At 36.9% G+C, this 22,743-nt stretch overlaps 1 long non-coding RNA gene across 1 annotated transcript in view; it reads left to right on the top strand.

Annotated features, from left to right (window-relative positions):
• The window catches only part of LOC146993490 (uncharacterized), a 60,764-nt gene extending 43,540 nt beyond the window's left edge, over positions 1-17,224 (top strand). Inside the window, exon 3 of the long non-coding RNA XR_015038283.1 lies at positions 16,347-17,224. This is a non-coding gene — a long non-coding RNA (uncharacterized LOC146993490). The remainder of the gene's footprint in view (positions 1-16,346) is intronic.
• The last annotated feature ends 5,519 nt before the right edge of the window (positions 17,225-22,743 follow it).

The raw sequence follows: 22,743 nt of genomic DNA, 5'->3' as shown, positions 1-22,743 counted from the left end.
TTGGATCTATGTCCAGTAGCTCTTGTGTCGTATTGGGTCTTCATCTTCTCCGTCGCCAAGTTGACTCGCTCTCGTGCAAAGTTGTGCATCACATCAAACCGGGCCTGGAGATCTTGAATATATTCCTCAGACGATGAAGGAGCATCCGGAGGACGGCCAAACAATAGATCACAAGGCAGACGAAGGTCACAAACGAAGAGCATCTGTGATGGAGAATAGCCGGTGGTCTCGTGGACAGCGCTGCGGTAAGCCAGTAAAAAGAGTGGTAATTTCTTGTCCGAGTCCTGTTGGTTTCTGGAAACCACTAATGAGAGGTTATTAAGGATGGTTCGATTGAACCTCTCTATCATGCCGTCCGACTGGGGATGCAATGGCGTCGTTTGACTTTTGTCAATGCCGAGTAGTTTGCATAGTTCTTTGATTACTGCCGCGGCCAAATTCTTTCCCTGATCGGAATGTAACTGAAGAGGCACTCCGAACCTGGAAATTCAGTGCGGTATCATTACCTCAGCTACTGTGACAGCCTCTTGATTAGGAATAGGATAAACTTCAGGCCACTTGGTGAAGTAATCAATGACAACGAGTATGTATTTGCTGCCATCAGCAGTTCGTGGCAGAGGTCCCAGGATTTCAAAGGCGATACGTTCAAAAGGCGTCCCTATGTTGTAACGTTGCAGCTTGCCTCGGCTGCGTCTCCTCGGTCCTATCCGACCTGCACAGGCATCGCAAGATCGGCACCACTTTTGCACGTCATCCTTTGCTAATGCAAAGGATGTAAAAGTAAAAGCGCTCACGAACTCTCTGCAAGGTCTTCATTATTCCAAAGTGACCTCCTGTAGGGCTGCTATGAAATTCTTAAAGGACATCAGGAATGCGGGATCTTGGAAGTATAAGTTGCCATGGGTACGTCTTCCCATCATCCGATTCGAATTTCCGGTATAAGACGCCGTTTCGAACGTAAAGTGAATCCCAGGGTGCCCAATATTGTTTGGTTGTAGGACTACAGATAGAAATGTTCTGCCAGGTAGGTTTTCTGTATGATGACTCCATTAAATCAATTATGGGTTTAATGTCGCGGTCTTCCAGCTGGTCTTTCCTGACTTCATCAGCACTCCCCGGTTCTCGATCAGCCGATGTTGATGTTGTAATTTGTCTTGCGACCGGAGTCAGCAGCTCGTATTTCGCTTTCACCCTGGAACAATATCGGCAGCTTTCTTGGCAAGGTTGTAAGGATCTTAAGTTTTACTAACGTTTATTTTATTTTAAATCTTTACTATCACTTCTTATTTTCTCCTTCCGACCAGAATTATAAGCGTTAACGTATTTATGCAAAGTTTGTCTGGCGAACGCCAAGTATTTAAGTTGTGGCTTTTTGCCAAGCGAGAGAGAGGAAGCAGTTAGTCGAAGCAGGCCGCTTACCTTAGAAGTTTTACTCAGTTGCTGGTTGCCTTCCAGGCCAGAGGTTTAATCCTCTTGATAACTTTAAACGTATTGTAGTGTTCACAGTTCTCTGTACTACATAAGGCTTCCTGTTAATATAAGGCCAATCTTCCACGTTTATTATTTTAAATTTAAATTAGAGTTTAGTTTTATTTTTATATTTTTACGTTTAGACCACAAGTAGTGGGTCTTTGTATTCCGAAGTACGGAAGTTATTGTAAATAGAGAAAAATAAAGGGTTTTGTATACCCTTCTTGTGTATCCTGTCTACTTCCCACAGTTATTGAACATAGCTTTAGTAAGCTCTCTGTTCCGAGTCAGGTCCTTGCATGTTCCCGAAGAAAGTAAGACGGAACATTGAACCTGATAAGGTCTTCTAGACAGGGCGTCGGGGTTTCCGTGTGATGATCCCTTACGATGACGGATAGTGATGTCATATTCTTGGAGTCTCTGTATCCACCTGGCTATTTGACCCTCAGGATTCTTGAAATTCAAAAGCCAGGTCAATGATGCATGATCGGTGCGGAGCAGGAATTTTCTGCCGTATAGATAGTGATGGAACTGTTCTACAGCTTTGACTATGGCGAGCAACTCTTTCCTGGTGACACAATAATTCCTCTCCGGTTTAGACAGGCACTTGCTCCAGTACGCCACTACACGTTCTTGGCTGTCTATTTCTTGGGACAAAACAGCACCGACACTTTCATTGCTCGCGTCGGTGTCGAGAATAAATGGTCGGTCGAGCTGAGGATACGTCAGGATTGGAGCAGATGTTAAAGCCTCCTTTAAGTTGTTAAATGCATCCTCGCATTCTTTTTTCCAAAAGAACCTTTGGTTGCTCTCTGTCAGCTTGTGAAGGGGTCTTGCGATGGAAGAAAAGTCCTTCACGAATCTCCTATAGTAGGTGCAAAGCCCTAGGAAGCTTCTCAGCTGACGGACATTTTCGGGACGTTTCCAGGATTTAACCGCTGATACCTTTTCAGGATCCGTGCGCACACCTTCTGCAGAGATGGCATGTCCCAGGTAAGTCACTTCCTTTCGGAACAATTTGCATTTAGTGGGACTCAGCTTCAGATTGGCTTCTTTCAGTTTCTTGAAGCACCTTCCTAAGATTTTCTAAATGTTCTTCAAAACTCTTTCCGACGATGATGATGTCGTCCAGGTATATCAGGCAGGCTTCGTAGGAAAGGCCTTTCAAAACAGTCTTCATAAGACGTTCGAATGTTGCCCGCGCATTACAGAGTCCAAACGGCATCACCTTGAATTGCCAAAGCCCTTGTACAGTAGTAAATTCCGTCTTTTCTCGGTCTTCAGGCTGTATTTTTACCTGCCAATACCCACTCTTTAAATCAAGTGTTGAGAACCACTTGCTTCCAGAAACAGTGTCTAGAATGTCGTCAATTCTAGGAAGAGGGTAACTGTCTTTCTTCGTAACCTCATTCAACCGGCGATAGTCAACGCAAAATCTTGTTGAGCCGTCTTTCTTTCTGACTAGGACGATGGGAGATGCCCATGGAATTACTGAAGGCTCGATGACATCGCCTTCTTCCATATCTTTTAACAATGTTCGCACCTCTTCCTGTTTAGCAAACGGTAGACGTCTTGGATGTTGCTTGATCGGGGGATGATCGCCGGTATCTATTCTATGTTGTGTCAAACTAGTTCGACCCACGTCAGAAGACGAGTGGGAAAAAACAACTTGAAGATCTTGAATGACGCGATCGGCAGCATTCCTCTCTTTATCGTTTAATTGCGCATTCTGCAATAACTCCGATGTAATGCTCTCTGAGGACACGAATTCTTGGATGTTACTCTTTCTTTCAACGGTGGTTACTGGAGTACATGTTGCAACCACTTCCCCTTTCTTAATAACTCTCGCCTTCTCAGTTACATTGGCGACTCTCGCTCTCAGTTACATTGGCGACTTATTATTCCAAAAGGGCAATTTGCCCTGAAGGATTATTTTCGTTTTGGCATTTTGCGTTGGTTCACTATAAATGTCCGATTCACTTTTCAAATTGTTGCCACGAAATATTATCGCCCTGCATTATATTTAACCCATCAACGAGCCCGCCTCTCGGAACGAAATGCTTCGAAAACGGTCGCGTTGTCAGACAACAAACCCCTCCAAAAAAATTGCTTTCGTTTTCTGAAATTTCTCTAAGATGGCCCAGCCTAAGGCAGTATGTTTGCTTCCCCTTAGTGTGATGCATGGAGGTAGGAAAGTACTACTCTTACTTCTTACCTCCATGGTGTGTAGGATGAGCCATAAAATTGCCTCCCCGCTATTGAATGCCAAGAAGTAGTTGTTCCGTTTAGTTTCGTCTCCCTCCTCTTTCTTTGTACTAGTAGCCTGTAGACATGGTTTATTGGACAGTATTTTAAGAAAGATCATTATTTATTTTGTTACACAATTTTTTTACTATTTACTTATCTATTTTATTTAGTTTTAGTAAACCAATTTATTTTGGGAAATTAAATTTTAATCCATTCTTTTACCGACTCAGTTTTCATCACATTATAAGTCCATACATATTTACGATGAGAATACAATATTTATCAGAAATTTTTGGAAAATTTCGCATATGCATTTATATTTTAGCGTTGAATTTTTTCCACAAGTTGTTCGTTTACTGTCGAGCTCATCTTCGTCTTTTCAGCGTGGAATTGGCAAGCATAATCTTCGTAATATTTTTCGGGATTTTATAGCAATTTCTAGAATTTTGGCGGTTTTCTACAAATGTTTTGGTAAGTTTAGCTATTATACAGTTGCTACTAATGTAGAATTTAAAGCCAAAAATGTATTCCTTCGTTGATTTGAGAGATCGCATTTCGAATTTAAACGGAAGTTTAAATGAATTTGATACAATCTTACCACAGACTAGAAAGAATTATTTCTCTGCGTTGGATGGATTTTTCTTACTTTTCTGCATTTGATACATTAAATGCATAAAGCAGACACTCACAAATAGAATTTAAATAAATTTATTTAAATAAATTTCTATTTTCATTTAAAATTTGTCATTACTAGCACCTCCCGCAGTTTTATGCTATCATAGGATTTACCGAATTCTATTAGGTCGTTAACATAATTTCAAGGCCTAATAGAAAAGTGATAATATGGAAAGACTATGTCTTGAGTACCAATAGCCAAATATTTGTAATTAAATAAAATAATATTGAATACCAGCCGCTTTTTTATTTATTTTTAGTCATATAACAAAAGATAAACAAGAATACTATTACATCTAAGAATTATTAGTCCAAAGGGGCTTTGTCCCTGAAGGACTATTGTTTTCGTTTTGCGATTTTGCGTCGGACTCATAAACGTCGGTTCACTTTTCAAACTGTTGCCACAAAATGTTAGAGTCCTGCATTATATTTGAAGAAATTAAATAATGAAAAATCTGCATAAATGATTGTCTATTTCTCGCAATTTGATAAAACAATGGTACATAGAGCCATCGAATTTTGAATGACGACATCCTACTGCGAATATGGGCATCTGAAATCCCAAATTTGGAATTTGTTTTATTATAGATTTTATATTTTGTAAAACTTTAACGAATTTTTGATTTACAAACTCAATGCTTTAAAAGCGAGAAATGGCAACGTTATATATAAAAAAAAAATACTTTTATCTCCAGCTCGCGAGACTGTGTATATCGGAAATTCTAAAGATATGCTTAATTTAACATTATTTTGCGATATTGCTCTTGAACTGAATTTTATGGTTTAAGTGCAAAGAACATGATATTTAATAAATAAAGGTAACACTCAAAACGTTAAAAAAACGCCCCTTTGGACGTAATTTAAAATCTGAAACATTTCAGATTTTTTTTTTTTTTTTAAATTTTTTAGTAAATTATTTTGCTAATGTTTTATGAATGAGGAAACACGGTAAAAATGTTTTAATGATTGAATTCACCGTTAAAAATCAAACAAACCCCAAAATTCCTTTTTCCCATAACTTCGTAAAATGTTTTGATTAAATATGATTTGAATGAGTTTTCCAATTCTGTTTTGAGTGATATAAATATTATTAAATTAGGATATAAATTATTATTAGTAATAATTTTTGTATTATAACTTAGCAGAATATCGTTTATCGTTAAAAATTATATCTAAAAGAATTAAATTTTGAAAAAGAATAAAAAATATAATTAACTGTTCCATTTTCTCCTCTCTGCATCTATTTATATAAAAAAGGAATCTGGCTAGGGAATTACGACTTGTATATGAACTAAAAATTGGTATCTTGACAAAACTTGTCAGAGCATAAAAAGCTTATATTCTGTGATATTAGTGTATTAATCATACTTCTGTATCCGTAAATGCAGTTTATAATTACCAGCATAAGTATCATAATGGATTTTATTAAAACGACGAAAACTGAATGCATGATCCTAGCATTATCAAAGTACGGCTTTTTATCCTGTTAAGAATTGCTTGGTTCGTAACCGACACGAGATTTATTTTTGAAATGTTATTCCAAATAAAACAGGAAGCGTTAAACTATATGCATTTTAAACAGTTTTACTTTTTTTTGGAAGGGAACCTGACCTCCGCAGGCTAACTGACACTAAGGTCTCGAAAGACTATTTCTAGTCAATAGAGTTTTTTCATTCTAGAAATACTTATTATCTAGAGCTATCTTTTTTTCTAGCCATTGTAAACTACAGATATAGTGGGAAAAAATTCTTATTTTACATAATTTTCGGATAATTACATTTTACGTTAAATAATTTTAGATTTTGATTAACGCAATCGATGAATATGGCAGAATAATAGTTTGTTGTAAACATTGTAAATTTCAACGTTTTTTAAGTAAAGTTTTCAAGTAAACCAAACCAAAGATTATTAAATTAGTCTTATAATGTTTACTGTTTGGTTTTCAGTGTTCTGAATTTGCATTTTAAAAACATAATTTAAATAATCTTTCTTTACGCTAGTCGCTTTTAAAATGTTTACCTATGTAAACACTTACTAATGTTTAATGTAGCAACTTTGTATGTACTTAACGAAAGACTTAGAGGAATTTATAAAGAAAACTATTTCACATGGAAAAAATCACGAAATCTTCCCTACAGCCAACGTATTGACCAGAAACCAAAACCAGGTCAAAATACTTATGATCATCTCTTTTATCCACATAGCCATTGGTAAACTTTTCAAACTTATACTTGTTCTTATTGCAGTTATAAACAGAAATGTGAACACTCAGATACTGCCGCTTGTTAAAGTTAGTACAGTCTGCGGCTGATTCTATATCTGCCGAGGTGTTTTCGAAAAAAACTTGAAAGATAATAAATTATGTTACCTGCTGAGTCATCGAAATATTATATATTTGTTTATTGAAACCGAAAATTTTATAATTTTCTATAAAACTGCAATGGAATTATTCCATTGAGTAATCTTCAGTGTGATGTAATTAGTGTCCTAAATATAAAAGTATGCAAAAATCAAATTGGAAATTACAGCAGATCAGTCCCTAGAAATATGCTATGCCTGTATTAATTTAGTAGCAATCAATTATTCATGAACATTATAGTATGCATGCCATATAACAATTTGTCAGCAGTACAGGAAATAATTTCGATATGCGTGCCTTTTCTTTTAACATAGTTTTTCTCTCGTTACTTTTAAGATAAACATATAACTTGAAATAGTTTTTCTTCCTCCAGCTTTCACTTATTTATTTCTTAAAATATCTCCACTAAAATCAGAGTGATATTATTAACGATTTTTCTTTATTATATAAATATAAAATTTATCCTTTATTATATAAATAATTGAAATGCTTAAATTTGACATTCTAATAAATATTTTATTGTAACTCTCTGAAAAATTTAACTTCTTTTAAAATGTATGAAAATGAATTAAATCGTGTATTTTTTCCAGTCTTAATGATAATAGAATTTTAGAATCATCAGTTATATATCCGTATTGATTATGAGAAATTATCTCATTCTTCTTTGAGCTGGAAATTGCTCAATGGAGCTTCTTCCAGCTAGAATTTGAACTCGGGGTGTAAGTGATAGTAGATCGGACTATCAGTCGGAATGCCTGTGGTTCGTATTCCGCTGATAGGATAACGGATTTTTCGTGTTTTTTTTTTTTTTTTTTTTTTCCCTCATAAAAACGCTATGTCTCTTCAATGGCACCCCAACGAAAACATGTCAGACGATAATTCGTTAACACATGAATTATTCCGACAGTGCCTCGTGCTTCTTCTCTCTCGCCCTTTAAATGAAAACAAATAATAAGGAATTATGCCATTCTCACTATCTTGTTATAAATGGAAGTCCTTCCAGCTAGAATTTGGAAGACCACCTTATTAGAAGCACAAAGAGGGCACTGCTGAATTTTCGCATTTCTTGCTTCGAAAAAAATCCAATGTATCTGCATGGTATCTTCCTATTTGTGCAGCATTCGAAATTATTCCACTTTCGCAAATTTTTCAAATTTACTTTTTCTTGTATCGTTATTCCATTTGTCGTATATTGATAGGTGAAACAATGTAGATTTCTGTCTATTTTTTTAAGTTTTCGTATCGGCAGGAAAATATACTGTCACACTTAAAATTGGTTTTAATGCTGAAAATGATTTGACTGTTTGGTTCTATTTTTCCTTTTTCTTCCTTTAAAGATTTATTTTTCTTCCATATACTTATTTATTTATTACATTTTAATCTAATAGTCTCCCAAAAACTAAAGCGATAAAAAAGTTCTTTGATTCCAAGATAAAAGAAACTTTCATTATGCTTTGAATTTCTTCAGCAATCTTTCACCAATAGGATTTATTTTCTTCTTTCACCTACTGATACTATGTGATTCTATATATGTAATATATCTGATTATGTATGTGTGTGAGTGTGTCTAAAGGTTTATTTGATATATATATGTCATCAATGATATATATATATATATATATATATATAATCAATGATATATATATATATGCATTCATATTTTAGCATATATATATATTATAATGAATATATATATATATTGCATTTTATAATTTCATTACACAAAAATTTTATACCTTAGGGAGTATATCTTTTATAGTAGATTTTGGGAATGCTTGAATTTTTAGTGAAAAGGAAAGTCAAGATTTCTACTACTTTATCCCGTTCAGTGCTTTCTCTTTTACTGAGGAATTAACATCATAGGAGGGCTGTTTTTGCCCAAAGGTTCGGCCTTTGTGGGAACGGTTAGGGGAAACCGGAAAAGCAAGAAATAATTTTTCATTCATAAATTGACATCTTCAAGAAGCATTGACTCTCAGTGAGTAAAAGACAAACATCTGGAAAGATGTATTTAAGCATAAAATGGTTTTCGAATCCAAATAACATTAATTTAGAGACATTTTTGTGGATGCAATATATAATATTGAGATAAAAGTATAAAAGTAAGTAAAAGAGGGCGATGTAGAGTAATTTCACTGTTCGACTATTCGATACACTATTCGACTATGTTAGAGAAAGGCCTCAAACATAGTACTGTCGGCCCTGTGTTTAGATTTGCTAAATTTACTAAAGCACACGATATCTATCTACCAAGATAAAGGTATTCTACTTCCGACGAGCTTTCTAAGAAACATTTACACGCATTTAGTTTACATGTTGAGAAAAATCATAAAAGTTCCATGCAGTTGATCTATTTCGTCGCTGAAAATAGAAGCCAAGAAGAATCGATAGTGTTCTCTGGCTTCAGGCACCTAGATTTCTCACTTTGAATTTGGAACTAGAAATATAATTACAAATGTCTCTACTAGGGAAGATCAAAATTCATTATTTTTTCACACATGTAAAATCTGGATAAATACGTTTTCTCGTTTATAAATTACAGAAGATTTTTCAATAATTCCTGATATTTTAAAGGAAACTTTTGATGTATTTGTTTCCTGTAACAGGTCTAAATAATCATTCATTAAAGCCACACTAATTTTAACGATCTGAAAATTAACAAATGAGTTGAACTCTTTCATAATTATAATAAAAAACTTAATTTGGGTTTAAGATTACCTCAGAAGTGATTTTTTTTTTTTTATTTCTTAATTTAGATGCCTTACAATCCAACAGTTATTTCCCCTATTCAATTACGGCCATATTAGTGGCCGGTAAATACTGGTAGTTTTATTTACACCCTGACGAACGAATACGATGGTATTTTTCCATGTTTTTCCCTATATATAACATGAATATGAGAGTTTTCTCGTTAAAAAGTCCTCTACGAAGGCATCTCTTTCCTTAAAAGCAGATAGTCCTCGTGTGTTTTGCTGTATTCAAGTAATCCTTACCTTTAAACTACGGCACCTGTTACACTAAATCAAGATTAAAGGTTTCTAAACGAGATTTTTAATCGGCCTGCGGTGGCCAAGCGCTAAAACCGCTGAGTACTGGTAAACCTACATAAGTTCAAATCCTGGTGAACACGCTTGTTCGGTGAAAGTTTTCTACGTTCAATGTGAAGGAAATCTAGTTTTCCTTAGAAAGTCCTCCCTGATAGTTTCCGTCCTCTTGCGCAGATGCCAATTCCATTAAATTTTCTGCATTAAACACAATTGTAATTCTTTCTTTTTAAAGAAATCTCAGGGGAAATAATTGTAAACATCAGCTTCAGTGCGATTATCAATTATTATTTTAAAGTAGTTAACATTTTGAGTGGGAAAAGCATTTTTAATACGCTCATAAACAACCCCTCCTCTAAACTGGCATCAAACTGTGTCGATTTCTAAAACAATCTATATAAATACGTTTCCGAAAAATTCTGCTAAAATATTAAAAGTTGTATTTGTAGAGCATTTATTAGTTATATTTGTGAGTACTTACTCAACTTTTGTAACCTATAAGGTATTTTCTCCCGCCTTCTTAGCATACCTTCGTGGTGTAATGGTCAGCACGCACGGCGTGTATTCGAGAGGTTGATGGTTCGAGTGCCGGCGAAGGCATTGCTCCTATTTCACATGTCCTGCTTCGAAATAACCTAATGTTTCTATAGTGGCACACAAACCAAAAAAGGTGGTTGATGATGATTCTCCGCCGCAAGGATTTGGCGATTCGGTCCCCTAATCCCCAGACGCCCTTTAAAAGGGGGAGTATATACGGTATTTTCTCCCGCCCTTTTAGCATGCCTTCGTGGTCTCAGTACGCTCGGCGCGCATTCGAGAAGTCCGTGGTTCGCGTCCCGGGTAAGGCATTGCTCATTTTTCATGTCTCTTGCTGTTAAAAAAAATGTAATGTCTCTAAAAACCTTTCATTCATCAGAATAGTAATAAAGTCATGAAGCATAGTGGGTAGGGGGGGGAAAGGAATTTTAAAGAAAAGATTATTTTTAGAAAATGACTCAAAATTTCTTGAGACAGTATAAGTAGTTATATAACTCAAATAATTAAATATTTGACCTCTTAATTTTACCAGTATTTCTGTATAGAAATAAAACATTATTAAATATCTTTAATGAGTATCATAGATAGTGGAGCACATCGAGTGAGCTTCACAATATTTTCAAAAGCAGCCACTTTGACAAATGAACAGAACTGTCGGGAATTGCTTATGAATATCACTTACACGTTTCATAATGCCAAGAATGTTATAAAAACAACGGTTATGCTATATCAACAACTTACCGATCTTTCCAAAGTGCTTAAAAATAGAGCTGTTCCAAAAATTGTATTCAGTTCATTCACGGTGTTTAATCAAAAGCTCGTCGTCGATTTTTGAACTGCTTATCGATAAGCTATTGAATTCAGATTTTGTACAATTACGTTTAGGGATGATAATAATTCGATTTAGAGTTTTTAAAATTTAATGTCGAAGAAATTTTTTGCGTATATTTCCATTTATGAATAAACTAAAAATCTTAAATTTTTAAGTTTGCATCATTTTACAGAGCGTAAAATAGCTTCTGAAATAAAATTTGCATGAAATTTGTAACCTAATTTCTGATTTGGGGGCGAATTTTGTTTTAAATTTATATATTTTTTCGATTATTTGAGGTAAAAGGATACTTGGAAGTAAAAGACTGAACCAAAAGTAATAATAATAATAATAATAATAATTTATCGCATAGATTAATGGTAATAAGAGATTACTTAATAGCTTCTTTGCTAAATTCCTGTACAGTTTTATAAGAAGAATCATAGGCTCTTAAATTACGAAATCAAATAATTGAATCGCATTGTCAGATGTATAATATTTATAAATTTATCAAGACAGCCTCACGCTTTTATTATTCGTGATATAAATTTGTAGAAGAATTTTTTAAAGAGAATTATTTAATCTCGTATTCCGATTAAATTACACGATACATTATTTTTAAAACAAAGGGCGTTAGCCGAGAAGGTCTATTAACTTCCTTTTTTCATTTTCCGTTGAAAATTATGTCAGTTCACTTTTCAAACTGTTGCTACCACATATTACAGCCCTGTATTATATTTAAAGAAATTAAATAATGGTTTTGGTTTATTAGATTACGGCAGAGCACTCGAGAGCTATCTGCCTTGAAATTAAATAATGAATAATCTGCATAAATATATGTATGTTTCTCGCATTGTGATAAAACAACGGTACCTAGACCCATCCAATTTTGAATAACGTACATTTCCACCCGAATATGGGCATCTCGAAGCCGAAATTTGGAATTTGTTTTATTATATGTTTCCTATTTCGTAAAACTTCAATGAATTTTTTATTAAGAAAATCAACGATTTTAAAGCGAGCAAAGGCAACACTGTATGAAAATAATAATATAAAAAATTATCTCCAACGGGCGAGACTGTGTATTGGAAATTCTAAAGATATGCTCATTTAAAATTTATTTTGCGGTATTGATGTTTAACTGAAGTTTTATGGTTTAAGTGCGAAGAACATGATATTTAAAAATAAAGGTAACCCACAAACCGTTAAAAAACGCCCTTTGGGCGTAATGTAAAATCTGAAAGATTTGCATTCTCAGATTTTTATGTTTGCATTTATTACTTTTATTTTTCTCGTTTTAATTCATTAATGCTCTTATAGGTAAAAAATCATTTTGTAAAAAAATTCTATTTTTTATTCAATAATTGCTCTAAAACGGAAATTCTTAAATCCCTTTATATATGCATCCACTTTGTAACTGGTAATAAATTTGTTTCTTTAGAGTCAGTGTAAGGCCTTTATCCCAAAACATCAAGGAGATTTCTCCCCACGCTAATGACAGCCATTACCCATTGTCGTCAGGATTGCATGGACCCTTGTCCCCTTAGGCATTGGGGGTTGGAAGACATACAAAAATACGGGCTAGTCCTTTTTGGCGTGTTTTTTCGATAATACAAAAACACGGGACTGTCCGTTTTCGAGGGTACATTTAAACTAACAATAATCCGTAACGAACCGTTAAGAGACCTGCATAAAAGAACGAGAAAATCCGGGTGAAACCGTTAATGGGTTAAAGAAATTAAATAATGAAGAATCTGCATAAATGTATGTATGTTTCTCGCATTGTGATAAAACAAAGGTACCCAGAGTCATTTAATTTTTGAATAACGTAAGTTTCCACCCGAATATGGGCATCTGGAAGCCCAAATTTGGAGTTTGGAATTCGTTTTATTATCGATTTCATATTTTGTAGAATTTTAGCGAGTTTTTGATTAACAAACTCCACGATATCACAGCGTACAATAACATTCTACGGGGGGGGAGGACCTTTTTTATCTCCAGCGCGCGGAACTGTGTATCCGAAATTCTAAAGATATGCCCATTTTAAGAATATTTTGCGATATTGCTGTTGAATTGAATTTTATGAGTTAAGTGCGAAGAACTTGATATTTAATAAATAAAGGTAACACACACAACCTTAAAAAAAAAAAAAAAAAAAAAAAAAAAAAAAAAAAAAAAAGCCTTATTGGACGTGATTTAAAATCTGAAAACTTTCAGATTTTTTAATTTCTGATTTCTATCACATTTGTTGTTCATTAGGCTCCGTTCAGACGGTGGTATAAATGTCATACCTGGTAAGAATTGGAGGCTCCCTTCAGCCCACCTGGATACGAGTGTCCCCATAGCTCAAAAGAAGAGGCCCCGTATCTCCACAAACGAGGGCAATCCAATAACCCAACCACTCCCAAACAACAAACAAAAATATTAAATTAAAAATAAGTAAGCACATATAACACAAAATTACAGACAAACAAACAAACAAACAAAAAAAAAAAAAAATCGCAAATTCACAACATAGATTTCTAAAACCCATATAAATACAGAATTCAATTTTAACAGAAGATTCCTACCAGCGCCCTATTTTCACTAATAAACTTCATTAGAGCAATAGAATATGATTTAAAAACTTTAAAATTAATAACACTTACATTAAAATGAATAATGTTAAAAATCTGTCGGTACTATTCTGTTTTGAGGGCCGTAAGAAAATTGCAGCGAAAATGTATGCGCAAAATCGCCAAATCTAGCAAACGCGCCCATTTAACAGCGCCAGATCGCCAAATCTAGCAAACGCGCCCATTTAACAGCGCCAGATCAGCGTACGCGCTGATTTCAGATTGCGTAAGTTTATACAGTTCTATATTTCTTAAGACGCCATTGAAATACTAGTTTAAAATTTAAATCCTTTTTTGATTTTAAATCTTTTTTTGTTATCCTATGCATTTAACAATTTGGGAATTGCCCATGACGAAAAGTCGGCAATAGAATTTTGGGTCAAGTGCAGAATCACTCACTGCTTGACGCGTTCTTAAGAATTGCGCATACTCGGTATCCATGTGCACATCGACCTATTTTCACTTGAAAATAAATTCGAGAATTGCACAAAAATGGCACTGCGCACACCCTTGACTTTATCTATGTACACATCGACCTATTTTCACTTAAAGAGTAAAAGAAAATTGACATAAATCGAATTGTTTTTACCCTTGTAAAAAGCAGCAAATAAGTGAGCGATTCTGCACTTTACCGAGAATATTTTCAAAGAAAAGGCATCATTCATTATACAATACGTTTGAACAACCAACGAGATGAAATATGCTTTAGCGATAAGTCGGTAACGAAATAGCGATGCAGGCATCCATTCAGTTATGTTTAGCAATTTTTATATAAATTATAATAATGATCTGAAATAGTTTTTTACTCTTATGCTTCCATTCAGTCATGTTTAGCCTTTTTCATATAAATTATAATAATAAAAAAGTATTATATGAAATGAACCTTTCATCTAAATTAAAACATCCATCTTAGATAGTTATTTACTATTATACTTCCTTTCTTGCCGCAATTCTTTTTGGCAGCATTGGCATCAACGATAATTTGGCGATTTTTTACGGTCCTCGAAACCGAATAGTACCAATCTGTCTAATAGGGGCTGTTAAACTACAATCAACCACAAAATGCCTAGCATCACCATCAACCTGACAACTATTACATAGTTGATTTTCCTGCAGATTTTAATTAGTTCCATAAATCCTTTTTTTTTTTTTTTTTTTTTTAGGTGAAGAGAACCACTGTATTTTCCATTCGTTAACGTAAAATTCTCTTTCATTCTTCGAATAGCAATTCTCTTCTAACCTGTTACTTCAATATCCATTGCACTCACATTTGAGACCGCCTGCTTGGCCAGTCTGTCGGCCGTCTCATTACCAATAACGCCCATATGGGATTTAACCCAATGTAGCTTAATATTTAAATATGAACTCGAAGTTTCTAAATGTCATACCTTGTTTAAGCCGAACTTCGCTGCCAGGTAAATAAATCTTCCTACGTTACAAAAACTGTTTTAGGAGTTTTGGCATGACGTTCGAAGTTTCCGACTTTAGGCAAATTTAGTATATAAGAGTCGACAATTGAGAGCGAATGCCCGAAACTTGAAGAGGAAAATACAGTAGAAAGTTGTAGACATATCCACGCATGCGCAAATTAAACTTCTGTAATGGGCTGCGGCTTAGACCCTGTCTCGCAGATGTGAACGGAGCTCCCGTATTTTATGCCTCTCACCGCCTGAATGGAGCCTAACAGTTCAATTGTGACAAGGTCGTTCATCATAAATTTCTTATCTGGTTTCGTTTTGCAAGGTCCCTCAAACAGCTCCCACGTAATAGACTCTTTTTCACCAGACTCAGAATAAAGTCTTACCTTTTTCATACCAGTGACGAATACCCGCTATTCAGCGGAGGATGAGCGACCCCATGAAAGGGAATAGTCAATATTTGGAGAAGCGAGTAGTTTCAAGACAGTGCCGTGGAATGCTCTAGCGAATGGGTACGAGAGTTCGAAGGCTATCGCCTACACGTTAAACAACACAGCATAACTGACCTAGGAGACCGTACAACCTCCAGCATATATACTGGAGGTAGCATCGTCTTGCTTGGACGATTTTGTTGTGCTGAGATTTAGCTCGGACTATCTGGAACCATTTCAGATGTGCTGTTGTTTTAGCACAGTTCAGTTGCAACCATTACAGAAGCCCTGCTGGACTTGGTGTTATCCAGGTAAAAGATTGTTGTCAACTTCACTTGTTAAGGTTACGTTTTTATTAATTTCTTGTTATCGTTTTATAACTTGGGTTTGAATTAATTTCAACCCTAAGATAAAAGAAGAGTTTGGGCCAGCGTGTTCGGCCACTACCCCACAGCAGTAATATTGTATTTGGTGGCAGAAGTGTGGATTATTCCTGAAAGTAAATTCAGAAAAGAATTTCTGTGGACGCCTGTGGACTTACATCGGTAAAATCCTAGTATACTGTGCAGCCTTGGCGCGATTTTGAAAATTATCGCCAACACAAAAAATGACCCAAAGAACGTCTATGTATATACTATACACTATATATTATCACTACATACATACTATATACTATGTATAACTATATATATTCTTTGAATGACCCGTTTACTACTCATCGTATATGTTTCGTTTTTAGTGCTCATCATAAAGTCGCCAAAAGAAGCCAAATCCCGTATGCACCGGATACTAGGATTAAACCCTTACATCGAGCCTTGTTTTCCGTATATCTTTCTTGTGTGAGTGTTCCAGATTGTCGAAGGAAAGTTCCAGTAAAGGTAAGGTTGTTAGAAACTTTGTGTGAGAAGTCAGACTTTTTTCTCTCCACGAGGACAATGAAAGTAAATTTAGGAATGAATTTTTCGCATGTGGACTTCAGCTTACATCGAGCGCTGTTTTCCATATATCTTCTTGAGTGAGTGTACCAGGTCGTCGAAGGGACTTTCCAGAAACGGCAAGGTTTTTAGAGACCTTGCGCGAGAAGTCTTTCGTCTCTGCACGAGAACAATTAAATGTTTTGTGCGCAAGGGCATTCGTATAATGAGGACTTTTCAGAAAGTTACCATATGTCCGAAGGAAAACGTTGCAGTGTGATTTTGTGCTGAAGAGCAATGAAGAATTCTTTTGGAGAGATGCCTGTACCCAAGTGCTTTTCTGTGTAATCATCGAAGGGGGTCTTCAAACTTGTGAGTACCGTTTTTGTGATTTTAGAGACGCTCTTTGAGACTTCATTCATTTTGGGTTCATTGATTCGAAACATTCATTCAGAGACATTCTTCATTACTGGGGATTTGTGGTTAGACTATTGTTAATTGGAATTTAATTGTATGTTCCATTCTTCTAGTAACTGAGTTTTAAATTAGGAGTATTACAGCGGTGTGCATTGGGCATAATTTTGCACGTTATTTAGCATTTCTGATTTATATGTTTATATCTAAAGTATTTTGATGCATTGAGTTTACAGGAGGGAGGTATTTCCAAGTGTAATGTCATAGTTAAGCAAATTAAAGTGTTTGAAATCAAGTTCAGTTATCGAGGAATTTATATATTGTATTTATGTATATATTAAGTACTTTGAATCTTTTCAGATTTTAAGGCAATTAGCGTTCAGGAAGTATTGGGGAATTATTCAGTTGTAGAGAATAAGCCTGCTTTTGTATTTTGTAATATTTTGGGGGGGGAGAGTGTAAGGTTATTTTTCTTAATTTTATCTTTTCACAGTTTTTGAGTTTATGATGAAGCTTACTAAAGCTGTTCTAATACAGTTAGTCGATGATTTGATATAAACGTGTCTCAAACAAATAAACTGACAGAAATTAAGCAGGCTGTTCTTGATGCCAAGGGCTATGATGGGAAAGCGGCGAAAGAATACGCGGCGAGAATTTGGGCCAAGGCTGATGTGGAAAAATTACTCGTACGTAAAATACCCGTGTTCTAACGATAAAATTTTGAAACCTTAGTTAGTTTCGGTGAAAGTTCACAATTGGGTGCCCATTGTTTTTTTTTTTTTTTTTTTTTTATTATTATTCTTTTCTGACTCCAAGATCGGCACCAGGAAGGCACAATTCAAGATGGCCGCTACACAAAACCAAAATAAGAAGTCAAAGAATTGCACGAACTCCATATCCACATCGATCTCTTTTCACTTAAGAAAACATCAAAGAATTGCACAAACTTAACTTTGTCCATGTACACGCCCTCAGGGGCTCACTTTTGTGAGTACGGGTGTGGCAATCCCGAGGTACCCTAGCCCTTCAGGGGATCATCTTCTTGGTGAGACGGGTGTCACGATCCTGGAGCCCCAGTGATCTATCCTCTTTTCCGTCTCCTCTCCTCTTGGCTGGAACTTTTTCCCTTCCCTTCTCCCTTGTGGTTTCTCTCTACGGAGTTTGGGGCTCGTCACGAGAGGCTGGAACAGACCTTGTTTCTAGTTTTCGAGTGGCGAGAAAACTGCCCACGTGTTTGCCGTGCGTGGAGACCCGTGTCGCTGGAAAGGAGGGTCCTGGTAGTTGAGGGGCGAGGTACTGTCCCCAACACACTACTTTGGCCTCTGCTTCAGCTAAACGGGAGGCACCTTAGTCGTCCTCACGGGTGTCAATCGGCTGGTCACTAGTCCTTGTGTCAGTGGCTTGGGGTCAAGCTCTCGGGAGTACCTGCTTTCGGGAAAGCCGACTGTGGGGCTTCAGTTTGCGTATAGGTCCGGCTAGCCCTAACACAGGAATCTGTGTTCCCTTGTAGGGCTCGGTGGTGGGCGGGGCCGTCGGACCCGAATTTTTTCTCTTTTAAACATGGCTTCAATTTTCATACTAAAAAAACCTGACCCAAACGAAATTAAACAAGATATAGAAATAATTGAGAAACCTATTAGTAAGAAAACCCGTACTGATGTAAATGCAAAGGAAACTACTGAAAATCCGCGCTTCCTAGTTGTCTCTTGTCCTTCTGGTGAACTGCAAAAGATGTCTCCTTTTCTAGTAAGCAAATACATTAACTCATGCATAGGTCAGCCAAAGAATATTAAGCGTCTCCGTTCTGGAGACCTGCTTATAGATACTGTTTCGCCAACACAATCTGCTTCCCTTTTGTCACAAACCAAACTTGGAAATGTAGCTATAACTGTGTCAGCGCATAAAACTCTGAATTTTTGTAGAGGTGTTATCTCGGAAATCGACCTTCTCTCTGTTTCAGAAGAAGAGTTCGTTTCCGAGTTAGCTGACCAAAATGTCTGTGGCGCTAGGCGGATCAAGATGCGTAAGGAAGGTCAGTTGATTGACACCAAACACGTGATCCTGACCTTCAAATCGCCTGATCTGCCTAAGAATATTAAGGCTGGATACCTCAATTGTCCTGTACGTCCATACATTCCAAACCCTATGCGATGTTTCCAGTGCCAGCGTTTTGGCCATTCCAAGATGTCCTGTCGTGGGACCCTGACGTGCGCTCGATGCTCGTCGGTTGGCCACGATAGCGAAAATTGCACCGCTGCAGCACTGTGTATAAATTGCCAGGGCAACCATCCAGCATTTTCTCGTTCCTGTCCGAAATGGAAATTAGAAAAGGATGTGCAGACCATAAAAGTTACCAGGAACATTTCGTATTCCGAAGCCAGAAGACAAGTTCAAAGCACACAGCCTATATCGAACAAATCATATGCCAATGCCGTGAAATCAACCCGCACAATAGCCACCCAAACTTCCATAAGTACACAGACTCCACCAAATAAAAACCAGCAGCCTGCAAGCAAGAACAAAGAAAATCCAACACATACCATACAAAATAAAGAAATAGCAATCCCGAGCAAACACAAAACTGTGCCTCCAATAATAGAAACCAAAAATAGAAGTCCCAGCAATAGTTCTGCAAATAAAATTATTTCTGAATCTGCAGATTCAGACAGTATGGAAGTGGAAGACGGTCTAGAAGTTCCCGATCATCTGCTTCCGCGCAAAACTAAAAAGGAACACAGGAACAACAAACATCAATCATAATGGCCACCCTCGTCTCATGGAACTGTCGCGGTTTCCACCGAAATTTGCTCGACATCAAAGCCATAATCAATGCTTATCATCCTGTATGCTTCGCAATACAGGAAACAAATCTAAAACCAGAACAACAGGCAAAACTTCGGAGGTTTTCTTTCGTCAGGAAAGATAACATTGCAGGTGAACGTGCCAGTGGAGGTGTAGGTCTCCTCACCTCACTGGATTATCCCTCAAATGTGCTTTCTTTGACGACATCCCTCCAAGTTGTCGCTACTCAAACAAATTTTGATATTGTTGTTACAGTCGTTTCTCTGTATTTGCCTCCAAATGAGCATATTGATCAGCAAGATTTAAATGGTCTTTTAGAGCAGCTGCCTGAGCCTTTCATCATAATAGGAGATTTTAACGGCCATAGTCCGCTCTGGGGTAGTAAAGATACAAATTGCCGAGGGAGACAAATTGAGCAGATGATCGAAGATCATAGCCTTTGTCTTCTGAATAATGGGCAGGATACTTACTTCCATGAGCCTACAAAGACATTCCATGCTCTCGACCTTGCCATCTGTTCACCATCTCTGTTGCCATTTTGCACTTTTAGTGTCGGAAATGACCTGTACAACAGCGATCATTATCCTATTTTTGTGTCTCTTGCACGAAGAGAAGCAAATCCCATGACGAGACTCCCTCGTTTTATCCTGGACAGGGCAGACTGGGAACTCTTCTCTTCCATTGCAGAGCTCACACATCAAATGGTAGAAGGTGTGCATATCGATGACGCTGTTGAAGCTGTTACTAATACTATTATTCAGGCAGCTATGCTCTCCATTCCTAGAACATCAGGAAAACTACTAAAATATTCGAAACCGTGGTGGAATCGCGACTGTCATGAAGCACTGAAAAAACAGAAAAAAGCATGGGGTATTTTTCGTAGATATCCTACTCTGCGAAACCTCATAGCTTTTAAAAGAGCCAGAGCAAATGCACGGAAAGTAAGAAGGCAGAGCCAGAGGGATTCCTGGATTTCATATGTGTCCTCAATAACATCCTCTACGCCTAGTAAGCGGGTTTGGGAAAGAGTTCGAAAAGCATGCGGAATGTATAAAGACCACTCACTTTCCTTTCTGGAAAAAGATGGCCGAGTGATTAGCTCCATAGAAGAAATTGCAAATACAATTGGTGAGACATTTGCTGCCGTTTCTTCCAGCCGAAATTACTCACCTGCATTTCTTTCTATCAAGCAACGCTCTGAAAAAAATCCCATCGCTTTCAACTCTTCCAACTTTGAGCCGTACAATAGAGACTTTACTATGGTTGAACTAAAGAGAGCTTTGTTGCAGACACATAGGTCTTGTCCGGGTCTGGATGGCGTGTATTATGAAATGCTAAAGCATCTGTCCTATAAGTCACTGAGTGCCCTTCTCACACTTTACAATAGAGTGTGGAAGGAGCGTACATTTCCCAGTGCATGGAGGAGAGCTATTGTCATTCCTATTGCGAAGCCAGGGAAAGACCCGAGGAATCCCTCGAACTATCGGCCAATTGCCCTTACCAGTTGTCTTTCAGGACTGCCCTTACCAGTTGTCTTTTCAGAGCTTTCAGGACTTCTCCTGTCCAGAGCCTGTATGTTGACTCTAACGAACCATCACTTTATCTGAGGCGTGAGCAATTGTCCCTTTTGCAATATTTTAATATTCTATCACAACCTGAACATCCCAATAAGCTATGCTTACTTGATAATGAGTGTAATATATTATTTGAAACACGTCCATCCTGTATTCCTATCTTTCCTTTAAGACTTCGCCCTATCATTGAGGAACATTCCCTCTCTGATATGCCCCCCCAAGCAGTACAGAACTTTGAAATCCCACCTTGGGAAAATTCACGTATTCAGCTGCTTGATGTTTGCAAACTGCTTGATGCAAACTGTTTGAAAAGATGGTAAACAGCCGCCTAGTCTACTTCTTGGAAAAGAATAATATTATATCGCCTTATCAGAGCGGTTTTCGAAAGGGGAGAACGACCGTAGACAATATGCTTCTATTAGAGACATCTATTCGAAAAGCCTTTGTCAGAAGAAGTCACCTTGTCTCAATATTCTTCGACATTGAGAAAGCTTATGATAAGGCATGGAGATACGGTATACTCCGGGATCTTCACGAGAGTGGCTTGCGCGGCAACCTACCAATTTTCATACAGAATTTCTTGAACGCTAGAACTTTTCAAGTAAGGATTGGCTTTGTTTTTTCGGATGTTTTTCAACAGGAAGAGGGTGTGCCTCAAGGCTGTGTGCTTAGTGTAACCCTGTTTAGTTTAAAAATAAACTCTGTATTAAAAGAACTTCCTTCCACCATCTTGGGATCTCTATATGTTGATGATCTGCAGATTAGCTGTCGAGGAGCAGACATGAGATATGTAGAGCGGCAACTGCAGATGGCTCTGAATAAGATCCAAGAATGGTCAGACAAACAGGGATTTACATTTTCGAAACAGAAAACTGTGTGTGTTCACTTTTGTAGGAAGCGTGGTCTCCATCCTGAACCTGAGTTATATTTGAATGGTACAATTATTCCAGTTACGCCCGAAGTAAAATTTTTAGGAGTGACGTTCGACCGAAAATTGACTTTCCTTTCTCATGTTTTAAACCTGAGAAAGAAGTGTCTAAAAACACTAAATATTTTAAAAGTGTTGGCGAACACCTCCTGGGGTGCAGAGCGTTGCTCCATGCTTCGCATTTACAGAGCCCTTGTTCGCTCTAGACTGGACTATGGCTCAGTTGTTTATGGATCCGCTCGGTCATCAGTTTTGTTAAAACTCGATCCTGTTCACAATCAAGCTCTGCGGATTTGTTCAGGAGCTTTCAGGACTTCTCCTGTCCAGAGCCTGTATGTTGACTCTAACGAACCATCACTTTATCTGAGGCGTGAGCAATTGTCCCTTTTGCAATATTTTAATATTCTATCACAACCTGAACATCCCAATAAGCTATGCTTACTTGATAATGAGTGTAATATATTATTTGAAACACGTCCATCCTGTATTCCTATCTTTCCTTTA

This window comes from Stegodyphus dumicola, chromosome 12, assembly GCF_044657685.1.
Source record: "Stegodyphus dumicola isolate Sdum_Otavi_A_Nest chromosome 12, ASM4465768v1".
In the NCBI taxonomy this organism is placed as follows: domain Eukaryota; kingdom Metazoa; phylum Arthropoda; class Arachnida; order Araneae; family Eresidae; genus Stegodyphus; species Stegodyphus dumicola.
Note: the sequence above shows the minus strand (reverse complement) of the source record. Positions and strands in the feature narration are given on the sequence as shown.